General features: G+C 32.6%; 1 pseudogene across 1 annotated transcript; it reads left to right on the top strand.

The window, feature by feature from the left end:
- Positions 1–9330: 9330 nt before the first annotated feature.
- On the top strand, positions 9331–19565 carry LOC145587447 (F-box protein At3g07870-like; annotated as a pseudogene). Its single transcript, XR_014101268.1, has 2 exons — positions 9331–14096; positions 19250–19565. The product of XR_014101268.1 is annotated as an F-box protein At3g07870-like (transcript).
- The last annotated feature ends 1982 nt before the right edge of the window (positions 19566–21547 follow it).

Genomic DNA, 21547 nt, shown 5'->3' with positions numbered 1-21547 from the left:
AAGTTCCCACTAGACACTACATAATTTATTTAATGTTGACTACGCATCGAACGGGTTTCCCCACTAACCTCCCCTAATAAATTGAGGTTACTGATACGAGAGCTAACCGTGCCAGCATCAATAACCACTCGTAAGTGGCAGAATTCCTGCGCATAATAATAATAAAAGGAATGTATAGCGTCCTATACTCCAGTAGAAGTTATGGTTAAATATAAAACCCCATAACTCCCCCCATATGTTCATACTCAAGGTATATACGTTCCAAGAGTTTTGATGTGTAATCTCTTTCACTTTACGTTATTTACAGATTATTAAACTTGGTGATGACTCTCAAACCATAATCATCTAATCAACAATAATTATTCAAACAATCAAACAAACCAATTTAATTCTTGGATAATTAATGATCACATAACATTTAATATAGAACTCTTTTTAAATCTATCTCGGTGCCAATGACACCTTAAACGCATAAAACGCCACAAATCCTATCCCTCGGTGTTAAAAACACCTTAAGTGCACTAAGGCACCAACATATAATTTATTCCTCGTGTACAAAGACACTTACATAGCTCCTTTCCCATGCTTAAAGCATCAATAGAAATTATATGAACCATAATAAAATTCTCTTTTAATATTCCAAACCAAATTAAACCTTTAGTTTAATTAAACATGCTCTCTATCATGCCATAAATAAATATGTGGTTCATAAACAATATTCCAAACTATAATTTTCCATCCATTAATCCATCACAAATAAATCATGCTTCATAATTCAATCACCAATAACATCCAAATCATAATTTCCATTCCAAATCTAGCATGATACTACTTGTAATCAATTAAACACATTTAGCATGCTACTACATCAATAAAATTATGCTAAGTACGCGAACGTACCTTGAATACGATCTTAATATCGCCACAATTAATAGAAATCACTCACTTCGAAATCTCCTACAATTTAAAATCATAGAAGAGTATTAAAACTCTCTCTACACAAATTTCCAGCAATATATACTACTATAAAACCCCTCATAATTTAATTAAAATAAGCTGAAATTATATTTAAAACATCATACTTTAATCCCAATTAATGGATAATTGAAATTCCTTAAAGAAACTTGATTTTCAAAGCACTACATAAAATTCCAGCATTATATTTTAATGAAAACTTGCTGTAATTTAGTCTTAAAACACTTTAATCAAAGGTTTAAACCATTATATATCATAATCCTTCAATAATTAATAATTCAAGAACCTAAGGTTTCAAAAATTGGGGCTTTTTAATTAAAACATAATCTGAAAATTAATTAACATAATACTCATAATCAAACATCAAAAATCAAATCCCAAAACTCAAAAGTAACAATTAGATCTAGGATTAAATTGATTTTTAAATTAAAGTTTTAAATTTTTTTTTTCGAAAGAAGAAGCGGCCGACAGCCACACGGCTGCTGCCGGCGGCTGGCGCTGCTAGCTGCTGACGGCTGGCGGCCATCGTTGCTGGTGGTGGTCGGCGGTGAGGGGAGCCGAAAAAGGGGAAGGGGAAAAAGAAAAAGAAAGAAAAATAAAATAAAGAGAAAAGGGAGAGAAGTTTACCTTGGGTTTTCTCCACTCTGGGCAAAGTTTGATTTGCCTCAAGTGTTGAATATTTATACCCCTTCTCTAGAAACCCTTCTCCCTAAACTTTCCTCTTTTAATTTTTCTAATCTCTTCCCTAATAATACTTTACTAAAAATAAAACTTTCCTTAAATTAAACCCCAACTTAAATAAAATAATTAATTAAATAAACTTTCCCTTTATAAAATATTTTCAAACTTATTTAAAATAAATAATTAAAATACTTTAAATAAAACAATTCAATTTAATTAAATACTTCTCAAAATACTTATTTTAATTAAAATACATACAAAAATACGAGGTATTAAAGCATCGAATAGGTTTCCCCCCAACCTGCCCTAATAAAGGGTACTAACACTGGAGCTAATCGTGCCAGTATAAAAGAACCACTTGTAAGTGGCGGAATTCTTGTGCATAATAAAAAGGAAAATACAGCGTCTTGTACTCCCAGTAGAAGTTATGGTCAAATATAAAGTCGCATAACTCCCCCCATATGTTCATACTCAAGGTATATACATTCCAAGAGTTTTGGTGCGTAATCTCTTTCACTTTACGTTCTTTACATATTATTAAACTTGGTGATGACTCTCAATTCATAATAACATCAAACATTATAATTATTCAAACAACTAAACACTCCAATTTAATTCTTGAATAATTAGTGACCACATAATATTTAATGTTGAACCCTTTTTAAATCTAACTCGGTGTCAAAGACACCTTAAACGCTTAATGCGCCAAAAATCCTATCCCTCGGTGTTTAAAACACCTTAAGTGCACTAAGGCACCAACATACAATTTATTCCTCGTGTACAAGACACTTACATAGCTCCTTTCCCATGCTTATAGCATCAATAAAAATTATATGAACCAATATAAAATTCCCTTTTAATATTCCAACCAAATTAAACATTTAGTTTAATTAAACATGCTTTTTATCATGCCATAAATAAAAGTGTGGTTCATAATCAATATACCAAACGATTATTTCCAATCAATAATCAATCACAATTAAATTTCTTCATAATTCAATCACCAATAACAACCAAATTACAATTTCCAATCATAATCTAACATGATACTATTTGGAATTAATTAATCACATTTAGTATGCTACTACATCATCAAAAATATGCTAAGTAAGCGAACGTACCTTGAATACGATCTTAATATCGCCACGACTAATAGAAATCACCCACTTCAAAGTCTCCTACAATTTAAAATAATAATAGAGTATTAAAATCCACTCTACACAAATTTCCAGCAATATATACTCTTACTAAACCACTCATAATTTAATTAGAATAAGCTGAAATTTTATTTAAAACCTCATACTTTTATCCCAATTAATGGGTAATTCCTTAAAGAAACTTGATTTTTAGTATACTATAAAAAATTCCAGCAATACATATTAATATAAACTTATTGTAATTAGGCTTTAAAACACTTAAATTAAAGGTTTAAACCACCCTAAATCATAATCCTTCAATAATTAATTATTTATGAATCTAGGGTTTCAAAATTGGGGCTTTTTAATTAAAATTAAAATCTGAAAATTAAATTACACTATACGTAATATCAATCATCATAATTTTAACACAAAACAATTAATTTATAATTAGATAAGGTTTAAACAAAAACTAAAAACAAAGATTGAATTTTTTTTCCGAAGGGAAGAAGGCCTGATAGCAGGCCGACGCCATTGCCGGTCGCCGCTGCTGCCGGTTGGTGCTGCTGGTAGCCGGCGGCCCACCGGTGGTGGTGGCCGGCGGTGGTGATCCGAAAACAAGGGGAAGGGGAAAAAGAAAGAAAGAAAAAGAGAGAAAAATAAAGGAGAAGAGAGAAAAAGTTTACCTTGGATTTTCTCCACTCTGGCAAAGTTTAATTTGCCCAAATGTTGAATATTTATACCCTTTTCTCTAGAAACCCTTCTTACCTAAACTTTCCCTTTTTACTCTTTCCTAATCCCTTTCCTAAACAAACTTTACTAAAATAAAACTTTCCTAAAATAAATTCCAACTTAATAAAATAATTAATTTAAATAAAACTTTCCTTTTATAAATTAATTAAAATACCATAAATAATTTATTTCAAATTATTTTAATACCCCACAAAATACTTATTTTAAATAAAATACGTATAAAAATAAGGGGTATTACAAAAATTGATTTGGGGGTTTTTAATTTTGTGCATCTTGCTTGAAATTGATGCTTGTTTTGGGTTTGATTATGTATGTATGTAATATTGTAATGGTAGGGTGATTTAGAATCAAATTGCAATCAATTTGGACTTGATTTGAGCATGTTTGAGTAAATAAGAGCCAAAAATTCGAAGGGGGTGGTGGTTGCCAACGGGGATTAGGGGGAAAGGGAGGGTCAACCGGCGATGGAGGTAGGTCGCCGAAGGTGCCGAGATCTGGGTGGCGGTCCGGTGGGTGAGGGGGTTACTTCCAAGGGAGGGGGAAAGGGAGGAAGAAGGGGAAAGGGTGGTTGGTTGGTGGTTGGGGTGGTGGTTTTTTTTTTTTAAGTAATCTAATTATTAAGTAATTGGGTGGGTTAGAGGTTAATTAGAAGAAATGGGTGGAAATTAGAGTCTAATTAAGTTGATTAGAGGATAATTAAGGAAATGGGTTTCCTCTCGCAAAAATAATGAACGTGGTGTTTTTTTTTTTTTTTACCAAAAAGCTTTTAAAAGGTTTTTTTCGCAAAATGGTGCTTTTAAAAGGTTTTTTTTGACAATATTGATCATTCTTACAAGTAAATGTGTCAATTGGGTACGTGGATTAGGTTCGAATAGATCAAGTCGGGTATTCGGGTGTATTTCAGAGTTGAAATATGTTAGATTATTGCGTTTATACAAGTCAAAATCTGAATTTGGTTTTTTTGGGTAAGGTCAAATCGAGTCAGTTTCAGACCCTTCTACTTACGAGTAAAAATGTCAATATGATAAAGTCACCAAGTCGTATATCGGTATATAGGATACGGAGAGTCTTTGACACTTTTAATATTCATACACATTCTATGATTTATACTAAAGTGTTTTAAGAAGTAGGTCGTGTTTGGTGAATAATTAAAAATTGAAAGATTACGTGGATCGTATTTGCTGATTTTAACTAGCTAATTGTATTAACTGATTTGACTAATTGATTTTATAAGAGTATTTGGTAAATATCTTGTTGCTTATCAAGCACCCTAAAAAATTAATTTTTTGAATCAGCTCGTCACCAAACATCTAAATTAGCTTATCCTTATGGATATGCCAACATTATGTGTGAACGGACCCTTATGCCTTTATTCATATTTGCAAGCCAGCCCCAATTAATCTTTATGATTGACAAAATTCATCAATATAATGGCATTACTAAATTATTGAATAACATTACTTGATGACACCTCATGAGTGAAGATAACAGCCGATTTAATAGCCGTTTTGCCGTTACTCCATCGACACCACCATCAAAACTCTTTTCATTGAAAGCGCTTCATGCTTCTTCCTCCATTAGAGTTTTCCCAACCTCGACCACTGTTGAAGCTTCCTCGACACCAAAACCAATGAAGCTTCCCCATCTCCACCCACCTTCCCCGATATTAAACAAAATCCTATGAATGAAGGGTGAAATTAAAGGCATGGTCAGCCCCAAAGAGTAGGGGTGACTATGTTCTCCATTAAAGCTCCCTCAGAAAAGGTTGATTTTTGAAAATGATGAAAGAAATAATGTCAATGACGAAGGGAGAGGGGATAGCAAATGACAATGATTGATTGATTGTGATGTTAGTTGTGGTGGTGAAGAAGTGAGGTAGAAAATTTTAAAGTTGAATCGCTTTTGTCAAGTTAGATTAGAAGGAGTGAGGAGAAAGAAAGTTGGCTGGAGAAAGTACTAGGAAAGAGGAAGGAAGATGCTAAAACTAAGAAACATCCTAGTAAATTTACAAAAATATCCTAAATAATTCATGAAAATGTCAATTTTACCCTTAAGATTAACATATTTTATTAATCATAAAGATTACGTTGTATTTCTTCCATATTTATTCTCCCACTTCACCTTACCCTTTATTTTAAACTTTCTCTTTCTTAATTCATCCCACCACCCACCGACTACAATAGCTATTACCGCTGTCATTGTCATCTGCGAGCTCCATCACTAACTCCAATAACCGAAACTGGGAATATTAATAATCATAACAACAAAAACAAAGTGGGACTTTCTCCATCCAACTTTCAATAATACTATGAAAGTCCCACTAAAGAGAAGCGAGCTCCATCCTTAAAAAAAAAAAAAAAAAAAAAAAAAAAAAAAAAAAAAGAGAAGTGAGCTCCATTATGTACGAATATTTGTTAAATTTAAATATTTTTGTAAATGTTGTATAACTTTTATTTATAAATCAATTTTATTTTTTTTTTAAAAAGGTAAAAGGCTGCATATAAGCATTTAATATACTTCCTTTTTTAGTATTAAGTTGGGAGTTTATCGACAATTCACGAGTAAATTGGTGTAATAAATGTTTATTTGTTGTCTTTTCTTTCCATTTTTAGCTTTTTATTTGCAGCTCTTAAAATTGCATATATTATTTTCCTAAAAAAATTTTTGATTTGTCTAAAATTACTTGTACTTTCTCAATTCTCAAACAAACATCCAACCTAGGCCTTGTTTGGTTGGCTAAATATTTGTTGGGAAGTCAAAATTCCTAAGAATTTCATATTTAACCTCTTGTTTGGTTGACACAAAAACCTGAAAATGGGGGCATTGAAAATTCATGAGAATTTTGACTTCCTACTATGAGAATTCACTTACCTTACCCCCTTAGTAAGTTGAAATTCCATGGAAATTTACTTCCTCCATTCTTAGAGCATCAACATTCACAAGGATTATAATCCTTTTAGGTGTCATTTTCCTTCCTTTTCAACTTCCTTATTGATGTTGGGTTTGCTAAAAGGATCCTGTCATCATTAGGAAACCACCGGTTCCTTTCTGTGGAAAGGAAAGCACACCTCGTCCCATGAGCCAAAAAGTAAACACGAAAAAAACAGAAAAAGAAAAAAAAAAGAGAAGTGATTGTTTGGCGGAAAATGCCAAAGCAACGGCAACAATTTTGATTTCAGAAAACCAAAAGCACAAGTTAAAAGGTGACACTTGTCACAAGTTAAAAGGTCACATAATTTTTGTGACTTAAATCTCTAAAACGCCTATAATTTATTGACGGTAATATATTTCAAAAAACCAAAAACATCAACGGTCATAAAATTTTTTGCTCTATAAAATGAGTATAGTTTTTCCATATTTTCACATACTTTCATTTTTTATTGTGGAAAAAATCTAATATCACTCAAACAAAATTTTTTTTTCTTCATTTCACTTTCAATTTCAAATACCCTTCAATATGGATCATAATAATTCAAATTACGGGAATAATATGAATTTTCCAAATAATCCAAACTTTCAATATAATCCAAATAATCCTCCTTTTGATCCAAATTTATTACAAAATCCTCATTTTCAAGCTGCTTTGCAATGGTTTCGTAGTCAATCAAGACCAATAAATGTCAATAATATTTCACAATTTCAAGCTCAAGGAGCTCGGTTGAAAATTAGCATTTTAATAATTTTAAATTATGTATGTTATTTTCGTTGCTTATTTTCATCCGTGTATTTCATATTTTTAATTCATGTGTTTTAATTCATGTATTTCATATTTTAATTTTTTATATTAATGTGAAAATGTATTAGTTGACGTATTTTTGTTTAATTAATAATAATAATAATAATAAAATAATAATAATAAACATATTTTACAAACTTTAATAATAATTAAGTGTATAAATAGGAGTGAGAATATATAGTGGGGTATATGTAAATAGGAGAGAGAAAATGGAAAAGGATATTCATTGATGTAGGAAATATTTAAGAAAGATGATAAGTAAATGGTTGGAGATAGTGAAAAGTGATGTGGAAAAAAGAGAGTGTGATGTGTCAAATGAAGGAAAGGAGAGAGAAATTGGGAAAGCATTATAGCATGAGGTGTTCCAAACGGAGGGTTGTGAGACAAATAAATTATGTCTCACAAGGGTAATATAGGCATTTCAGACGTCATTTTAGAGATGTCTTATTGAGCTCTTAAATCATACCACTAGAACTTCAGTGGTACAAAATACACTCCCAGTGGTATAAAATATAGTCTTAGTGGTACTCAAAAAGATTCAACTAGAGTTTCAGTTGAACAAAATATAGACTCAGTGGTAGTGGTCCTGTCAAATTTTTGTCCGTTTTGCACGTGAAGTGGAGCCCACACTACCTTTTTCACTCTTCCTATCTCTCTTCACATTTCTCTCTCTTCATTGTACCTTTTTAATTTTTTAATAGTTGTGAGACATTTTATTTTGTCTCACAACACTCCCTTCTTACTTCCTCATTATAGCATCCTTGTAAATGCTGATTCTCTTACCCAAACAAACTTAAATTGAAATTTCATGAGAATTTGTACTTCCTTGAAACCAAACGACCCCTTATTTCTAGAAACCGACCAATATTCTATCACCTCCTTCGGTTGTGCTTTCACCCTCATCAGTCATCAAATTCATCAACACTTCAAAAAATTGAAACAACACTACACAAGAACAAAACCCATAAGAGGGCCTCCTCCTTTCGAACATTTCTCTTTCCAAAACTCGAGAATTTGAGGATCAAATTAGCATTTTTAGATGAATTTATCAGCAAATTATTCAACCCTTTTCCAATAACCGAATCCTGTATACACACCGGCTCTCAGGTAAATCAATGGTTGTCTTATAATTTTCTTTCATTGCTTAACTTTTTTTGAATACTAATTGATTTTTACATTGCCATTTTCCAGATTAATCCATGAATTCAGATGGGTGTTTAGAGAGATGGGGTTGCAGCTAAAGACAAAAGGTTGTGTGTTTTCTGTTCTCCTTTGATTTTCTGCAAATTTAAATCAAAAATTCGTAATTGACAAGCTTATGAATGAATCTTGTTGCTTGTTTTGTACTTATATGTCAAGCTTTTTGAGTATGAGTTCACATATATCACCTAGTTGTGAATATAAGTGTATTACACAGGTTAGACTTCACACTTACTAGTATTAAACTAATGAATTAGATTTGTACAATGAAATTGTTATTTCCTTAATAGACTTTTTGGTATTGTATGTGAAAAATAAGAGTATATTAGCAATTTATTATTTACAGAAGCTGGAAACAATTTCATAAAAAGTGGTAGAATAGGCCAATTCAATGTAGTTATCAAATCGGCTACTTCAATGTAATTAAGAAAATCTCAAACTATCTCAGTGAAAGTTTCCTTATTGTTTATAATGAATTTCAAATCTTGGTTTTTGAACGGGGATATTTCTTTCTTTCTTTTTATGTTCTTGAATACTAGTAAGATTTGTTACATTTGGATAATCTTTGAGCTGCTTATGTGACTATATTCAGAGTCGTTCAGGATAGTTGCCTATAAGTTTTGAAAGGGTTGATATACTCGTCAGACCTGTGCTGATTGCCGTTTTGGCATACTGGGATTACTTACAATTCTTTCCCTGTGTTTGTCTATCATTTCATATTTAAACCAGGAAGCATTTAGTCAGAATTGTTTGATCGATTTCCTAAATAATCTGGCGTCTTATCTCCCGTGCCAGAGAACATATTTGCTGCAGTTGCTGAGGTAATGACATATTTGATATACTTTGAAAGATGCGTATATTTTATCAGAATTTAATATAGGTCCATCCTTAGTATATGCAAGGTAGCTCAACTTCTTTCTCGCTGCTCTCACAGCCCAAGAGAGAGCTCAGCGAGGCATATCATCTAAAGTAGGACTTTCATTTTAATTTGAATGTGTTGTTGACAAAGCCTTAATCTGGAGTTTCCTAATATTAAAAGGAAAGTTCTTTCTTCCGGCACTTCTTCGAAAGTCCCTCTTTTAATCTTTAGTAAGGAAAAGATATATTAAGGTATAAATCAAGTAAAAAAGATTAGGCTGAAAGAAGTGGAAAGGAAATTAAATTATTAATGATTAATGCAGAATAGCATAGCAACCTTGGCTTTTTAGAGGATTCTGCTCCTGTGTCATAAGACTTGTAGCCTTGTGAAACTTTGAATTATCAGTTTACTTCAGACACTGCAACAATAGCTACCTTCTTATAACACACTTTCCTGTTTTGATTCTATTCCCAGAAGATTTGCTCACTTGCTTTTGATCTAACTTTGTGTATCTGCCTCGTTTGTTTCAAAGCTAGCCTAAAGCTCTTAAATTTGGTATACCTGACTTGCCCCCAATCTGTGTACCTGTAATTGTAATTGGTATTACTGAATAGTTTCTGAAGAACATGGTTGCAATTCACTTTTTAGGCTCAACAGATGTGATAGGTGAAACACTGTATAGAACAAAGACCGATTATAATAAGTTAGACTGTGATAAAGGCAAAGCTTGTGTCTCTTAATGCATAAAATTCAAATACACTGATTTTTTAAAAATATTTTTTTATTTATTTAACCTATTTTTTAGGTTCTGATTTTTGGGGAGCTTTATATGTAACCAAAGATATGAAATATGAAACATTTAATAACAGTGAGTGGTCTGTGTTTTTGCTATATCTTATCAACTTATTACCATTAGCAAAATCCTTATTAAAATTTCTATTAGATTAGTGGATGTTATAATAGCATTTAGCTAAATGGGTTGGGTTATAGCTTATAGGAACTCTACTGAGCTGTGTTCCCCTTTAGGCCAAGCTGTAGGCTGCCATCATTACAGAAGTGAGATCAAAGAATGGCCGTGGCTCTTTCTCCTGCTTGGACTAGACTTTGACTGTATTTTTACAAAAAATTCTTAGAAAATATATTATCATGTGGGATCTTGTTAGTTTTGTCTCTATGTAAGTTTTCCAAATATCTACTTTATATATTGTTTTGTTGCTTAATATGCAATTAACGATATTTACAAATATGTTAACTGAAATAAGTGATGGTGTGGTGTGATCTGAATCAAGTCTGGTCTAATGTGATTCAGTCTGATTCAAACACAAATACGTAACACGTTCTTGAAACTATGTAAATTTGTGAACCTCTTTGGGAGTTGTTCTTCCCAACTGATCTGTCATCATGCAGTTTTAACCTCATTGGCTATGTTCAATAATCAAGCTCTATACTTATGTATCGGGGCTGGCTGGTGAAGGGTTTTAGAATTATCTGATCCCAAATGAATCAAATTATCAAAATTCTGCCAGTACCTAGCTTGCTTATTTTGCTTGAATTGAGCTTATTTAGTTACTTGTGTAAATTTGAAAATATAATTTCATTGTTTTTGGATACATTCATAACTGTACTTATGGTCTAAACAGATCAGCAACAAATACCATTATTTCTCATTAAAGAGATGGGAAGGACAAAGGTGTGTAGCTCACAAGAAACACCTTGTATATAGAAAAAAATCCATTTATGTTATGCTAGATGTCTACTTAGGGTGCATTCTATTCACCTGATTACTTATCTGATATTTTCTAGAACTTATCTTAACTTATTTTAGTTATAAATTAAACTTGGGTAGCCCTGATTAACCCTTATCACAACTTATCTCAACTCTTATCTTATCTCAACTTATTAACCCTGAAATAAGTGGAAATAAGGTGAACATAATAGGGCCTTAGATAAGCTCTTCAACTTACTCTATTTGTTTTCGTTGTTTATATGCTTCTTATTTGAGTCATAAGTCATTCTCCAGAACTTTGTTGTGGTGAAAAACAAGCACATCCTTGATTTGCACTTATTGAAATCCATCTATTTAATGCTAGATATGTGCTTATATAAGTTCGTCAAGCAACTTCATCAGTGTTCATTCTCCATGCGTCTTATTTGACTTATTCTTTCAAAGCTTTGTTGTGGTGATATATAAGCGCATCCTAAATATACACTAATTAAAATGGCCTATTGGAAAAATAAATGGAAGTGTATATAGAGAATCAGGTTTAGAACTGTTACCTATAGCCTCTTTAAGATGTAAGTTATAGACTTTTATATTTTTCTTTAAATATATGTCTTAAATAAGATTATGCATATACCCCGTTCTTGATGTTCCTCCCTGTTTTAGTATTGTCAATTTTATTATTTGTTTGGAGCATTTAGTTCTTATTAAGTACTTCCTCCATTCACTTTTAGTTGCAAGTCCTTGCAACACTTAAAAATTTACATTATTCACCTTCTTACAATTAAACTGATTTATTAATTTATGTGTTGGGCAAAATATAGTCATGTGAGATCTTGTTTGATTTGTCTGTATTTATATTTTCACAATATCCATTTTTTTTTATTTTTTTATTTTTATTTATTTTTATGTTTTTTTTACTTATCTATATTTTAAGATATGAATGGTCAAAACTATTCATCGGCAAGAGTGAAAAGCAAAATGTTGTAACTAAAGGTAAACGTAGAAAGTATATCATTAATATGACACCAGTAAAAAAAATTAAAAAAAAAAAAGGATAAAATATCTACGTGGTACACTATTTTTTTTTTCCACATAAATAATATTTAATGCCCCTGTTTGGTAATTAGCTGGTAGTTGATTGATATAGCTGGTTGCGTGGTTATATTAACAGGCTTGACTAGCCGATTGTATTATGTGGTTTGACTAATTGGTTTTATAGAAATGTTTGGTAAATAGTTGTTATTTATTATCCTTTTTGTGTATGTAATAACTAAAAAACTAAATGTTCAATAAGCTAATGTAAAAAGCTCATTTCTTATAAGGTTTTTTTTATTAAGAACTTTTAAGCCCAAAAAGCTATTTACTAAACACTCAAATTAGCTTTTTTCGTTTGGTCAAAACTAGTAAGCCTCAATAAGCTAAAAGCTCCTTAAAAGCTCTTTACCAAATTAGGCCATAAGTGATATAATGTGATCAATTTGATTACAGCTCTGGCTTTATAAATGCCTAAAAAGTAAGAAATCAATGTGGAGGATTCTTTCTACTAGAAATGATTCATTTCCATTCTGACAAATGAATTGTATATGCACATTCACTTAATATGGGCTGTATCATTTGGGATTCGATTCATCTTGATACGTTTTAATGTAAAAGTAACCTTGATGGTCAAAGTCAAAAAACATTGTGGACTAGGTTTTCAGAATGCCAATCATCCTTTCAATTTCTGTATGTAGTAGTTTTTGTGCCTTGGCTAGGCCACCTATAAATGCATAGCCCATCTTCCTATATTCTGCAACTGTTCTCTCACTTTTTCAAATCTGATTTTGGTTTCATCTACACCACCATTCTCCTTGATTCCTCATAATTAAAAAATAAATAATAAAAAATGAGTGATATTCCAGAAGAATTGAAGCTGCAAATTCTGGTGAGGTTGCCTACAAAGTCTCTGCTGCGATTCAGGTCTGTTTGCAAATCCTGGTCTTTGTTGATTAGTAGTCCCCATTTCATTTCTTCACACAAGCTTAACAACCAATCTATTGGTAACTATAATGTGCTCTCTAGGCGCTTCAGCGTGAAAGAAACCTACATCTTATTAGAAAAGCGTAGATCTAGTGCTGTAAGACCTTTTAACAAAACAATTGGGGAATTTGATTTTCCATTCGATAAGCCTCAAGGGGAATACTACACAGTTGTTGGCTGTGGATGGGTTGATCTGCTTATGGGATGGCACTCATGAACTCAACCCTCTTACTCTGTGGAACCCGCCATCAGAAAGTCTTATCAGGTTCCTCATCTTTATTGTAAACCATCTGGTAGTACATCACGGACTTACCTAAAATGTTCTTTTGGGTTTGGCTTTGATGCTTTAGCTAATGACTATAAAATTTTGAGGATTTGCCTTTTGGTTTCGTAATTTCCCATCAAGTAGGAGAGTTGACAGTAGGCCTTTGTCTTTTTCGACTAAACCCGTTGTATGCTCTGCTGACATTTTCTCTTTGAGTACTAAATCATGGAGATGTGTTAGTTTTTCTATGCCTTTGCAGCAACTAAGTGTTCCGGTTTTTGTTAATGGCGCTCTCCATTTCTTGACTCGCAAAGATGGTAATCAGTGCTGTATTGTGTCATTTAGTCTGAATGCTGAGACTTTTGTGGAAATGGCATGTCCTCAAGGTGGGAAACTTAATACTAACTTAGATCATCAGATTGCGGGGTCCCCTGAGACTATTTTTCTGTTCCATCAACTTCCTGGGAATCAATATGACATATGGGTAATGAAAGAGTATAATGTGGAAGAGTCGTGGACCAAACGATACTCAATTATCTTGGATAATGGAGAACATAGCCGCTTAATTAGCGTCAGAAGGAATGGACGAATGATATTATGTGGAGTGGGTGCTGCACATGCAGAATTCTATTCGGAAAGTCTGGTTCTATTGGGGAACGACAATTGTGTAACTCATCTGCAACAAAAAAAAAAAAAAAGAGAAGAAGAATGCAGAGGCGAGGATAGGGTGCACTTGCCTTCGATTAAATGTAAGCTTCCTTTTTCCTTGCTGACTTTCTGGATTCTTGAACTTGCATCAATTGGTAAAGTTACAATTAAATTGCTTATGATTCATCTTGTTGTTTCATTTTATGAGCTGAATGTCATAATCCCATAGCTTCCCAAATCAGGGTGTATATTAAAGCCCCCCCCCCCCCCCCCCCCCCCCCCCCCCCCAACCCCCAAGCCTGTGGATTGTTTATGTGAAGTCTGGATTGTTTATGTGAAGTCTCTGATCTAGTCATTATATTCTGCTAGCATGTATAGTAAATTTTTTTTCTTTTTTATTTACATGGACACGTTAATTTGTTTTTCTTGGTCATGTGTAGATTTTGCATTTATAGCCCTATGTCTAGGAAATTTTAATGCATGCCTCACTGATATCCTTCCTTAAAATATATGCTTTTCTTCTTTGTCTCATAAACTTGAAACATCTAGCTAGATCTAATGTGTGTGATTGTATTTGTCAGGTGAATTTTTACTCACATGTTTTAAATCTTAAATTAGATGTTCTAATTTTGCTCATGTGTTCTAAATTTTAAATCAGGTTTTCTCAATTTTTACTCACATGTTCAAATTCTTAAATAAAATGTTCTAAATTATAGATATTCTAAATTTTTACTTGTATCTTCTAAATATTTAATCATGTGTTCTAAATTTTTATTCATGTGTTCTAAATTTTTATTCTTATATTCTAATTTTTTACCCACATGCTCTAAATTTTAGATCTATTCTCAATTTCTCATTTAAGCATGGTATATATATATATAAATCTTTGGGTTGCAATTATAAATGAATGCTTTGTGGACTGATAGAATTTATAAGTAACTCTAGTCCAGATTCCATCCGGGAAAGGGAAAAAATGTTATTCTTGGAGGAAGGTGATTAAGAGTGATATGATTCTATTGGGGATCAAGGGAAATATGACGTTGGACAAGCAGAGTAGACGGAGAAATTTTAAGCAAAGGAAATGACTTGACTTTAAATATGTATATTCTCTTATTTTTTTAAACAAAGTTTGATTTATAAATAAAAAGTTATATGACATCTACAAAGAGATATACATCTAACAAATACGTGACAATTGAATCAAATCAAAACAATTTTTCAGTTTAGCTAAGGCGATTGTTGTCGCAAATCGTACATTCTTTATACCCTCTTTCACATCATTATGTTAGAACTTATAAGTAACTTTAGTCTAGATTCCATCCGGGAAAGGGAAAAAATGTTTTTTTCTTGGAGGAAGGTGATTAAGAGTGATATGAGTCTATTGGGGATCAAGGGAAATATGACATTGGACACGCAGAGTAGACGGAGAAATTTTAAGCAAAGGAAATGACTTGACTTTAAATATGTATATTCTCTAATTTTTTAGTTTTTTTTTTTTTTTAAACAAAGTTTGATTTATAAATAAAAAGTTATGACATCTACAAAGAGATATATATCTAACAAATACGTGACAATTGAACTAATCAAAACAATTTTTCAATTTGATTTATTAATAAAAAGAGTTGACATCTACAAAGAGATATATATCTAACAAATACGTGATCAAATCAAAACAATTTTTCAGTTTAGCTAAGGCGATTGTTGTCGCAAATCGTACATTCTTTATACCCTCTTTCACATCATTATGATTTACAACCTTCTTCGACGAGGGGGTCTATTGATTTGTTGTTGTCGTGAAGAAAATTTCCGCCTGATTCGTCTTGTTTTAATCGAAAAATTAACCTCCTTTTCTGCACAAATCTTTACCCATGAAACAACTCTATAGTAATTTATCAAACAAAAAAACAAATCCTCCCTCAAAAGAGGGAAGAAAAACCCTTTTTTTCGAAAAAAATTCTCCTAATGAAGAAGAAAATCCTTTTCCTTTAAGGGAGAAATGTTCCTCCTAGAAGAGGAAGAGTTATTATAAAAGACACACAAAATACAAAGATTGAGGCTTCCACTAGCAAAAACCGATGGAAGTCCCTTCAAAATTCAACAATGGAGCATAGGGTCTTTAGAGAGAAGAGAGGGGTATTAACACGGTTCATTAACTAATGACGCTTATGTATACTCTCATTTTGCTTGAAAACTTTATTTATTTTCTTTTGCAAGGCCTTTTCGAACCTCTTATGTGTTTTCCCTCTCTTCAAATCTTCTCTTAGCTCTCTTTTATGAGATTTCATCAAATTCTATGTGTATATCTTCATCTTTTTGAGTTTCCAATTTACAATGCCCTCACTTATGTTTCCCTCATTTTCTTCCGTTTTCATTTTCTCTATTTTATTTTCCTTAACTTAATTCATTACTTCTCTTCTTTCACTTTTCCGAACCATTCCTTATGATGAATTGATGATTATGATAACCAACCTCAGATCGTTTGAGACTGATGCTTTGTTGTTGATGTTTGTGACCAACATGTATCAAGAGGATTCCCCCATCAGGAGCAAAAATGGCATATTTTGGTACGAAATTTTATAACAGCTAACACCAATAGCAGTTTTACCCCTAAAACCACTAACACCTATAGTGGGTTTAGGGGTAAATACCAGCATTAGCAGTTTTACCCTTTTTATCCCAAATTTTGCCATTTTTGCCCCTTGGCTTTTCAACTTGTATATTTCCCATGTATCAATGTTAATGATAAAATAATATCCGTGAAAAGATTCCAAAAAAAAAAAACGATAAAATTAAAATCCATGAAAAGATTCTGAAAAAAAAAAAAGGGAGAGAAGAGATTGGATCTCTGTTGCTTCTAGGGTTTGGGTAATAGAATTCATTGATTAGGATTTAGGAGTGTAAAATTTGAATTATTTCATGGAATAAAATTCATTAACTAAGCTGTCCTTAAAGGTACTTGAGCTGTTGAGCTTAATCATAAAATCTACAAAAGATATTGACCTACATGAAAACATTCCAGACTTACTACACTTGCTCCTCTTCTTTATTAATTTATATATTTTACAATATCCATACAATTGATCAATAATATCTATGCAATGATCTAAACTGTAGATCCATTGTGCTCTTCTTTACCTTAGTTTATGTTGATATCTTGAGATAAGAGTTTTTCATAAATTCTATAGTGATTCAGCATCTTGGTTACTATTTACCCTCTTGCTTTTGCAATGCAGAAAGTAATAATTTGATTCACTGTTATTACTTACCAATCTTGGTGCTTATTGTTGTATTGAAAGGCTGAACCTTATTGCTGAGGTTTGAATTGCAAAATACTTTAATTTCAAATTTATTAGAGGCAATAAATGTTCAGATAAAGTTTCTTTTTCGGTTGAAACAAATAAATTGCTGCCCATGCATCAATGAATGAACTATCACTAGAGGAATTATTTTGTCGTAAGGTGATACACTTTTTGACATCACAGAAAATGAACAAAGGTCACATTATTTGGCCGACTTGTTCTGGATTAACCTTGTAGTTTGTATAGTCTCTTAAATCTCATTTTCTCGGATTTATGCAAGCTGTGGTTGGATCAGTGTTGTGTTCTACATCTATAAGTCATAAGTTGTGCCTGGTGTATTGCCAGACCTATGATAACTATGTGCTGTGTGCTGCAGCTGTTGTTGCATTTCTTTCTGTATTTACCCTTTCCACAGTGTTCCAGTTGGGCACGAAGTATTGATTGGTTGATTTCTTACAATTAATTATGAATGTATCTCTGAAATGGTAAGGAGAAGAATTGACCAGTTTGTTACTGTTAGCTAAGGGTTAACTAGTAACTTGAGATAATGATGTGAAACTCTTGTATAATGAGGATGCTTATGCTGTTGAACCAGTCTCTTAGAATTCAAAAGACTAAATATTGCTTAAAAGTTAAGAAAAAGGGTGATAAAAACACTTTGAAAAACGCATGTTCAGCTTTTGCATGCTGTTTAGCCCTCATGACCTAGTCCACTTTTGATTTCCCCATTTCTTAGTAAGGTAAGAAATATATTTATGTCTTTCCTTTGACCTTATTTTCCTTGGCATCTTACAAATGCAGTGTGACAAACTGACAATGGTTGTTAGCTGCAGTATTAATTTGTATTATTAGAGTACGGACATGTGGTAAATTACTAAATTACATCAGGTTGATTCACTGAAATTCATGTGCATATGAGAACTTTCTGTTCATGACCATTTTTGGCAACTGGGTGGGTTAGTATTATAAACAGCTGGGTGTTCTCTCTAGGACATAATGATATGTCATTTCATCATCTTATGTTACTTATATGTCTGTACTCTGTAGTCTCTGGATCCATTCTTGTCTTGTTCCATTGCAAATACTTAGTTTTATGTGTGGGTGTACTTACCTGTTGATGTGAATAGTCTGAATACAACTTATAAACATCTTGATTTATGATATTTAATAGCTGTTTGTCATCTTATGTTACTTTGATTGTTGTAACTTATAAACTAGAAATTTAGCAGAAACATCTTGGTTTATGATATTTAATAGCTGTTTTTCTAGCTGCATACTAGAATTAGTCAAATGTTATGCTGAAGTAGTATGTGCATCCATCTAAGTTTTTTGTTGGGAAAGCACATTCGTACTATGTATGTATATTAAGATTCAATTTTAGAGATCCTAGACTTTTTGAAGCAAGCATGTGATGTCTTTAGCCAAACCAGATTCTTTCATTGTTGCATTTGAAAACTAGAAATATATCAGTAGCTTACTTTCCCCATCCTGAAAAAATTCTGATCAATATCAAAAAATTATCTTCCCGTTTTAGTTTGTATTATGATGAACACTACAGTTGTTTCCTTTCAAGTGGTTTTTTTAAGTGTTCTGTATTTTACAGCTCTTTTCCAGTTTCCTTCTAAGGGAACAGAGATAATTCAGGCACCTAACTACATCTATGATGTTACTATGAAGTAATGAGTATGTCTGGGCCGTGTGGCATGTATGAGTCTGTTTAAAAATGCTATAGCTTGTTGGATACAGGAAGTTGCCTAAGTTATATGTTGACTCTTTGCTGTTTATTAATATATATAGAAGAGTCATCTTTTGTTATAGTCTGTTTTGTATCAAAATCTTCATATCTGGCTGGTTAGTTTATGGGCATATTGAATAGTGTGTTATATCTAGATAAAGTCAGCAGAGTAAGCAAAATAATTGTGAAAGGTGCTCATGCTTTTCCTGAAAATTCACAGGATCCGAGGATGAGGTATGCTCATGCAGATGTCAGACAGAGACTGGGATGTAGGTGTGGGCCGCCCTAGTGGTTTATGATCGAGGCATGTTCATGGGGATATCAATTAGAGAGAAGGGTAATGGCATCAAATCTGGAGACTGGGATGTTGGTGTCGCCGCCTTAGTGGTTTATAACCATTGTTGCAAACTCTTTAGCAGCTTGTCATTTTCATTTGTTTTCAAAAAGTTTTTTGCTCTAATTTTCAGTACTCCAACCTCTGTTGCAGCAGCCTTGGAGGTTAAATGTTGCAAACTATTAAGCAGCTTGTTATTTTCTTTTGTTGTGGTTTTGTTTTGTGCTGTTGTTCTCGGTACACTAATTGAGATTTTAGTGAGTGTTTTATTGGATTGCATATCTAAATTAAATGATTTCCTGGTTTCAAATTTTGAATAGTGTTTTTTAGACTGGCTGTTTCTTCTAAGGTTTGATCTAACTTCTCACTCTGTAAAGCTTTTTTTCCTGTAGAGTTTGACACAATGTAGTTCACCAAGGCACCAGTCTTGGCAGCCTCCATATACGATACTTTGATCAAATTCAAAGTTGGCATTCTTGTCATGGATCTCACAATCCCCTGCAATCTAGAGGGACAATAATGTTTTGTTTATTACTTGCAGTTTTAAATCATAACCCTCTAGATGACTTAAATTGTGGGGAAGTAGAAAGTAAAATCATAGTTGTACGTGCATGAGTTGCATCCATATGATCTTTATGTTATGCAATTACATACCATTGTAGCTGTGCTCTTATGATATAATCTTCGGATGGGAACCCAATATCATCCTATTCCTGGGGTGTCTCATTTTTACATATTATGATTGCTCGTCGTAAACAGGCCTCTTTGTTGCCATCCAATTTTAATATTTTGATGTGCTCTTTCATGACCAACAAAGGTTGGATTAGCCAAAGGGCACTAAGTGTAACCCTAATCTACATATCAAACTCTCTCTTATAGTTTTTTCACTAGGTTTCTCCTTGAGAGGGTGTTTTTTTTTTTTTTTTTTTTTTTTTTTTTTTTTTTTTTTTTTTTTTCAGGGTATTCCTTCGATGTTCTCCCTTTTTTCTCCTTCATCCTTCTATCTTTGATCTCTATTGTGATTACTGGTAGGGGCTACCACTGGTTTCTTGATCAGTGGTAAGCCCCCAAATTCTTTTTAATCGCTTATAATAATAGATCTCATCCTTATGATGGTCTTGATCAGTGTAGATGATTTCTCTTTGGTCATCGGAAATTCTAATTTTTTGGGTGGTGATTCGTGCGGCGTTGAATAAATTGTCAGATCAACGACTACAATTAATTGAATCAGGTTTTGTTCAATTCTAAAACTATCAAAAATCGCAAGGCCCCCTTGTAGAAAAAGGCTGCAGAGGACAGCGATTCAAGAGACGAGGGTATTAATCAATGTCAATTCTCACTCGCTATTGTAGTTCTACGGAATTAGAATTGTTATTTGATTCAATTTTCATTGTATTTATCGTTTCTGATTTCTTTTGTAGATGTCGTATGGCTTCTTATTAATGATTGATCTTTCCTTCAAAAAAAAAAAAAAAAAAAGGGGGTTGGATTAGCCACTGAAACATTTTATCTGTAATACCCCTAATAATTTTAGTATTCTATCTATATATTTTAAAAAGAAAAGTTTGGTTTAGTTTTTACTCTCTTTCAAATTTACAAGTTATTTTTCTACTTTAAGTTTCGAGATGAAACTTCTTTTAAAGAGGGTAGATTGTAATACCCTAAATTTTGGAAAATTTGTTCAGAAAAACCTTTTATTGTGACCTTTTTGTTCAAAAAAATCTTTTAAAAAATTTTTGGCCAAGAGAAACCAGTTTTAAAATTTTTTTTGTTCAAGACAGCCAAGTCCCACTTTCCGACATTGACTGATATTTTTCTGGCGTTGACCACGTGTTTTCCCACATGTGCGTGTCACGTGATAACTCATTTCCTAATGACACCCTCCTTTTTCCTAAATCCACTCTATTTTCTCCTCCAATTAAACCTCCAATTAAACACTCTCTCTCCTACTCCTCTCTCTCTCTCTCCTTCTCTCTATTCTCTCTGTGAACAAGCAACAAGGTGATAACTCTTCTCTGCCATGGCTACAACATCATCAATGAGGAATTGAAGCTGCATTGAATTTTCACCAACCCAAAACAATAAGTTTTCTTTTAAAAATCGATTCTTTAATTTGTTTCTTTAAAATTTGCATGTCATGGGTTCATGAAGCCCTCTTCGCAACAGGAAAGCCACACTCACACC

Source organism: Chenopodium album, chromosome 17 (genome assembly GCF_948465745.1).
Source record: "Chenopodium album chromosome 17, dcCheAlbu1.1, whole genome shotgun sequence".
NCBI classification, from domain to species: Eukaryota; Viridiplantae; Streptophyta; class Magnoliopsida; order Caryophyllales; family Amaranthaceae; genus Chenopodium; species Chenopodium album.
This window is presented reverse-complemented; position numbering and strand designations above follow the sequence as displayed.